Here is an 8,023-nt window from a genome sequence, read left to right as displayed (position 1 = left end):
CATAACATGAATATTACTTTGTTCATATTACAAATTACCTGTTTTGTCATCAATATTAAGTAGTTTGTTTATCCCATAACATGAATATTACTTGTTTTGTTCATATTACAAATTACCTGTTTTGTCTTCAATATTAAGTAGTTTGTTTATCCTCATAACATGAATATTACTTTGTTCATACCACAAATTACCTGTTTTGTCATCAAATATTAAGCAGGTTGTTTGATCTCATAACATGAATATTACTTTTGTTCTATATTACAAATTACCTTTTTGTCATCAATATTAAGTAGTTTGTTTATCCCATAACATGAATATTACTTTGTTCATACTACAAACCACTTGTTTTATCTTCCACAATAAGTAGTTTGTTTATCCCATAACATGAATATTACTTTGTTCATATTACAAATTACCTGTTTTGTCATCAATATTAAGCAGGTTGTTTATCTCATAACATGAATATTACTTTGTTCATATTACAAATTACCTGTTTTATCATCAATATTAAGTAGTTTGTTTATCCCATAACATGAATATTACTTTGTTCATATTACAAACTACTTGTTTTATCTTTAATAAAAGTAGTTTGTTTATCCCATAACATGACTATTATTTTGATCATACTACAAATTACCTGTTTTGTCATAATAATAAGTAGTTTGTTTATCCCATAACATGAATATTACTTTGTTCATATTACAAATTACCTGTTTTATCATCAATATTAAGTAGTTTGTTTATCCCATAACATGAATATTACTTTGTTCATACTAGAAATTACCTGTTTTGTCATCAATATTAAGTAGTTTGTTTATCCCATTACATGAATATTAATTACTGTTTTTATACACTACAAATTATTTGTTTTGTCATCAATATCAAGTAATTTGTTTATGTTATAACATGACCATTACTTTGTTCATACTACAAATTACCTGTTTTGTCATCAATACTAAACAGTTTTAGGACATGTCTGGTAAAATTCATCTTTTTCTATTTTTTTATTTCAGAGTTACGTGAAATTTCAAAATTTTCTCTTTTTTTCCACTTTTTGTTGAAGCGTTAAAAAAACAATTGAATCAAGTATCATTTTCTAATTTTCTATAACCAGGAAGGTTTAGATTATGTTTTTGTCAAAATGTAAAATATGTTTTAAAATAACTTGTATTGCTTCCGTTATTCGTTTCAAACAGTTAAGTGCAACAGAATTAACCTAAGAACCATGGCTAATGTTTCATACTTTAGATACTGGAAATTTTTGATATATTTTAGTTCTAGCGGCATGAAAATGAATGTATTTTACATATACATATCGGTTATTTATTTGTTTTCTGTTGTACATGAATATTTGTTGTGAAAATTATGCGACAGCAATAGTAAATAACAGAAATAATCTAGTTATAAAATAAACTTCGTCGTCCCTTCAGCTACCTTGTTTAAACCCCAACAGTGTGTTCCAGTTCCCCTTCACATTGTTAAACTCCTAACAGTAGTGTTACCACTGTTTAATTTATATTTTATTGTAATAGATTGTCATCTAATGGATTCACTAGTTTAATTTATATTTTATTGTAATAGATTGTCATCTAATAGATTCAATAGATTGTCATAGTTCAATTTATATTTTTTATTGTAATAGATTGTCATCTAATGGATTCACTAGTTTAATTTATATTTTTTATTGTAATAGATTGTCATCTAATGGATTCACTAGTTTAATTTTATATTTTCATCTAATGGATTCACTAGTTTAATTTATTGTAATAGATTGTCATCTAATGGATTCACTAGTTTAATTTATATTTTTATTGTAATAGATTGTCATCTAATGGATTCACTAGTTTAATTTATATTTTTATTGTAATAGATTGTCATCTAATGGATTCACTAGTTTAATTTATATTTTTGTTGTAATAGATTGTCATCTAATGGATTCACTAGTTTAATTTATATTTTTTATTGTAATAGATTGTCATCTAATGGATTCACTAGTTTAATTTATATTTTTATTGTAATAGATTGTCATCTAATGGATTCACTAGTTTAATTTATATTTTTATTGTAATAGATTGTCATCTAATGGATTCACTAGTTTAATTTATATTTTTATTGTAATAGATTGTTATCTAATGGATTCACTAGTTTAATTCAAATTTTTTATTGCAATTCCCACCTGTTTCAATGTATGAAAATTGACTCTTTCTTTAACCATGATACTGCCAACAACAATTTTATGGAACTCTTTTAAATTTACTCTCTCTAGCCAGGTGTAAATGACAGATTCTGAGTTTTAGAAACCTCAAACTGAGTTTCAACACCAAGTTCATTGTACGCTAGCAATAGTTAGTGCTCAAACAATACGCATAGAATTATTTATCATAGGTATGAGTATTTCTATCAAATTATCTGTTAAAACATATGAAGACGTACAAAATAATTGATCATCGATATGAACAGGTACTTATACTTAATGTAATATGTTATTCTGAGCCTATATGACAGAGATGTAAGCTTCCATCCTGAGTAGCAAGAAATCGTGTGAATAAATGATTGGTTACTGGAAAGGTTTGTTACTTTTTGTATTGGTTACCGGAAATGGTTTGTTACTTTGTATTGGTTACCCCAGAAAAGGTTTGTTACTTTTCTTAGTTTACTCAGGAAAGGTTTGTTACTTTGCACAATTGGGCAACTGGGAAAGGTTTGTTACTCTTTGTATTGGGCACTGGGAAATGGTTTGTTACTTTTATATTGGTTACTGGGAAAGGTTTGTTACTTTTCATTGGTTACCAGGAAAGGTTTGTTACTTTGTATTGGGCACTGGGAAAGGTTTGTTACTTTTGTATTGGGCACTGGGAAAGGTTTGTTACTTTGTATTGGTTACTGGGAAAGGTTTGTTACTTTTCTATTGGTTACTGGTTATAGGTTTGTTACTTTTGTATTGGTTACTGGTAAAGGTTTGTTACTTTTGTGTTGGTTACTGGGAAAGGTTTGTTACTTTGTATTGGTTACTGGTTAAGGTTTGTTACTTTTGTATTGGTTACTGGTAAAGGTTTGTTACTTTCGTATTGGTTACTAGGAAAGGTTTGCTACTTTAGTATTGGTTGCTGGGAAAGGTTTGTTACTTTGAAATATTCATGAACTATTCGTCTCAAAATTTGAACTAATAACTAAAAGAAAAGTAGGTAGTAAATAGAAACCTCCTTTATCTCTGTCTCTGTAGTGAGAAACGGCTGACACGACACTTTTTAGTGGGATTTGACTGTCACCTTTATAACTACTCACATTCCGAAAGGGATGGTTGAAAAGTCTCATTCGTGGATAAAGTAATTTGAGTGACGCCTGGAGCAAACGACTGTGATTTGAGATAGTGGAAATTTGGGGAATGTTCACGTTTATTATGTAAATAAACAAAAATTACAACTTTATGAATCATGTTGTTCGTAAATGGACACACCAAGGAGTTATTTTTATTGGTTTACTCATTTTTATTTGAAATAAAGTAAGTTGAAATTTAACAATTTAAATTTTAACTTTAATACTGTAAGTTTACATTTAGTGTAAGAACATTATATTTCTCATTAATTAATATGAACTTTGAGTCAGAAGAAGAAATCTACTTATAGCACTGTTCAACTTTATGTAAACATTTTAAAATCACGAGAACAATGTTTACCAAGAAACTATTCTGTAAGTGAAAGTGCGTGGAGATATACCTGACAGTTAAGTAAATAAGAAAGCCTGTTTCGTAAGAAAACATACACAAACATTCATTAAGCGAATTCCATTCAGCAAAAGGATTATGTCATGAAAGAAAATTGTCTTGCAGGAAATCACGTTAAGCAAACAACAATCATAAAGTTCAGATATAGAAACAGTCATCTTATATAGAGAGAATAACAAAGTCGTGAATTTACAGACTTTAAGCTGAAAACATCGAAAATAATAAGACCTGTTTTAAACCTCTTCAAGATTATCTTTTCTATTTATGGTTATAAGATTCTTATGTTAAAGCCAATCTGACGTTGGGGATATTGCATCTCTTCAGAAGCTTACATCAAACTATCTATAAACTATTTCTGTTACAACTTGTGATTTAACCACAATACATACTATCATATATTTAAAATCAATGGACAGCAATGCCAAAACATAGTTAATTTTGGTATCTATAACACTTAGATTACTTTTAATGAATAACGTTCAGTATATTGTACTAACTTATCTTCAAACATATGAAAACTCATTCGTGAAACAGGCATAAAACCCAATATTTATACATTCATTCTATTCGTAACATAGACAATTTAATATCCATTAATAACTTTAATTTTATATAACTTAATATATCTAACAGATATGATATTTATGCCTGTAACTTAAATATTAGTTTTCTAGAAGGAGTACAATTTAATATTTTGAGAAAATGAAGGGAATTTAAACTTCCCGTCATTGGCGTACCTACCCACCCTTACTACTGTTGTTCACCTCAAACTGTAACCTACTCACCCTTACTACTATTGTTCAGCTCAAACTGTAACCTACCCACCCTTACTACTGTTGTCAGATCAAACTGTAACCTACCCATCCTTACTACTGTTGTTCAGCTCAAACTGTAACCTACCCACCCTTACTACTATTGTTCAGCTCAAACTGTAACCTACCCACCCTTACTAATGTTGTTCAGCTCAAACTGTAACCTACCCATCTCTAATACTGTTGTTCAGCTCAAACTGTAACCTACCCATCTCTAATACTGTTGTTCAGCTCAAACTGTAACCTACCCACCCTTACTACTATTGTTCAGCTCAAACTGTAACCTACCCACCCTTACTAATGATGTTCAGCTCAAACTGTAACCTACCCATCTCTAATACTGTTGTTCGGCTCAAACTGTAACCTACCCACCCTTACTACTGTTGTTCAGCTCAAACTGTAACCTACCCACCCCTAATACCGTCGTTCAGATCAAACTGTAACCTACTTACCCCTAATATTGTCGTTCAGCTCAAACTGTAACCTACCCACCCTTACTACTGTTGTTCAGCTCAAACTGTAACCTACCCACCCCTAATACTGTCGTTCAGATCAAACTATAACCTACTTACCCCTAATACTGTCGTTCAGCTCAAACTGTAACCTACCCACCCCTAATACTGTTGTTTAGCTCAAACTGTAACCTACCCACCCCTAATACTGTTGTTCAGATCAAACTGTAAACTAATCAGTGATGACGAGAAACCCACTTGTTGAGAGTTATATGAAGTCGTTTGAGAAAACACTTTACATAGAAGAGCGAACAACGTTTCGACCTTCGACGTGAACCTGATTCACCGAAGAAGGTCGAAACGTTGTTCGCTCTTCTATGTAAAGTGTTTTCAGCCCAAACGAGCCGTTTTTTGCATATAAACTGTAAACTACCCATCTCTAATACTGTTGTTTGGCTCAAACTGTAATCTACGGAAAATGACAAGTGCTATATTCAAGTGCAAAGTGAATAATAAAGCGTTATGACAAGTGTTATATTCAAGGAATGTTTGAACAATGAAACAAATGAATGGAACAAGAAAATATGAATATTCTACTTTTTCTGGATAATACAATTGTCACTAAAAACTTCAACTTTCAAATGTTTGTTTAGTCTTTCTACCTCCATGTACAACATCAGTTCTACAGCCACTAAATAATGAAATTATAAAGTGTATAAAATTGAAATACAGAAAATTGATGCTTCAGTATATTATTACAAACATGGACAACTGTAAGAGAGCATCTGAAACTACCATGATAATTGACGTGTTAGATGCAATTGCATTTTTAAGTCATTCAATTAAATGTATAATAAAGTGTTTCAAAACTGTGTATTTATTCTTGATAATGGCGAAAATTGTGAAGAAGTTGTTTGTTATGACGATTCTAGTGAAATCCAAACTCTGATTGGTGTAGATGATTCTGTGAATGGGGAAAGTTTTGTGAACGTTGAAAGGAATGTTTTAACAGAAACTGATGAAACTGGTTTATAATCTATAATAGAATCTCAAGATGGTAACAGTGTGAGAGATTCAGAAGATGAACAAAATGGAAAAGATAGTGAGGAAATAGAAATTCCTACTTCATAGCCAGTGTTAAGTTATATTAACTCTATCAACTTGTATGTAAAAATGAAGTGGAAAGTGAACTTCATGAAAAGGCCGTAGAATTGGCGTTCTCTTTTAACCACATGAGAAACTCCATTAGAAAACTAAACAGTTGAAATTGGACACTTTCTTCAAACAAATTTGATTAAGATTTTGTGTACTTATGTATATTTTGAATGTCTATTTTTGTTCGTATTCTAATAAATATAACATAAACAGTATAATAACTTTATTTACCAACGTCTTACTTCCCTTGAGTCAAGTAAGTATAACGTTCCGTCCGAAAATTATATATAACTAAGGAAATATAGGTTCATCGTCTAAGGTGGAAAACCTGCTTAAGCCAGAAAGTTTACTTGGTCAGGTACGATTCCCCCTTAAAAAGGTTTAATTTATCTAGTGGTATAAATATTCAGTGGTATAAATATTTAGTGATATAAAATATTCAGTGGTATAAATATTTAGTGGTATAAAATATTCAATTGTATAAAATATTCAGTGGTCTAAAGTATTTAGTGAAATAAAATATTCAGCGGTATAAAGTATTTAGTGGTATAAAATATTCAGTGGTATAAAATATTTAGCAGTATAAAATATCCAGTGGTATAAAATTTCAGTAGTTGTTTTGTACTGTATGTGTAAGATCCAAACTTAGGTTGTATTTCAACGTAATGCTCTTTAACTTCATTGATTTTGCTATCTTATAAACCTACAATCTTGGCCAAAATGTTTACATGTTTTGTAACAAATATGAACATTATCTGTAAGATAGCATAAAAAATTTAGTGCTTTAAAACTAAGAAATACATGTTCTATTAAAAATCTACACATGTAACTTATATAATTAAATATGTTATATCGAGATCATAAAAGGTTTATTATACATCAGTAGAAAAATATGTAATTCAGCCTTTACGTATCACAACAAAACCTTATAATGACAAAATATAACCTCAACTTATTTTAAATAGCGTCTGTAATCTTATATCAGCTTACATATAATATTCACTATTAGGTTGATCCTCGACGTATTCTAATAACCTCCACACGGTGATGAGTCAATGAAGTTGTTGATTTACCGTGATTTAATCCTACCTTATCACTACAAAGCGCTGTAACTAAGCTACAGAAGATGGTTTAGGGTTATAGTTAGGAATTTTCCAACTCAGTTTTCCCCAACACTTCTCAATATTCACGCAGTGGTATCATTATCACAGAATATAAATTTAGTTTTAAACTTTTCTTTTACGTCTAACATAAATATCGTCTGCATGTGATGCTTGTAGAAGAAGTAACGACGTTTTCTTGGAAGATATGAAGAACAGTTTTCTCAACAAGATGAATAGCTGCCCAAACATGTACTACACCAATCTTTACGTGTTTTAAGTGCGAAACAAAGATTTCTTTCATATGTTCTTAAGGTAAATGACGAACATAAAACCTACTATAAGTTTTAACAGGTCAGAAATAAGGCTTAACTGAAAATATGGCATATCGTGCGTCCTAACTGTAACTTGGCATGTTGTCTCACCCAGGAAACACCTGACGGCAGTGAATTCTCATTAATATTGGTTTGCAGATAGTCCCCTTTTTGTAAAAATAGCTGTGCGGTGAATTCAGATTATTTTTAATTTACAGATAGTCCCCTTCTTGTAAAAATAGTCCTGCGGTTAATTCTGATTAATATTGGTTTGCAGATAGTCCCCTTCTCGTAAAAATAGCACTGCGGTAAATCCTGATTAATATTGGTTTGCAGAAAGTCCCCTTCTTGTAAAAATAGCCGTGCGGTGAATTGTGATTAATATTGAATTGCAGATAGTACTCTTCTTCTAAAAGTAACCCTGCGGTGAATTCAGATTAATATTGGTTTGCAGATAGTCCCCTTT

This window comes from Tachypleus tridentatus, chromosome 4 (genome assembly GCF_004210375.1).
Source record: "Tachypleus tridentatus isolate NWPU-2018 chromosome 4, ASM421037v1, whole genome shotgun sequence".
NCBI classification, from domain to species: Eukaryota; Metazoa; Arthropoda; class Merostomata; order Xiphosura; family Limulidae; genus Tachypleus; species Tachypleus tridentatus.
The sequence above is the reverse complement of the archived record's forward strand: the minus strand, read 5'-3'. Positions refer to the sequence as shown.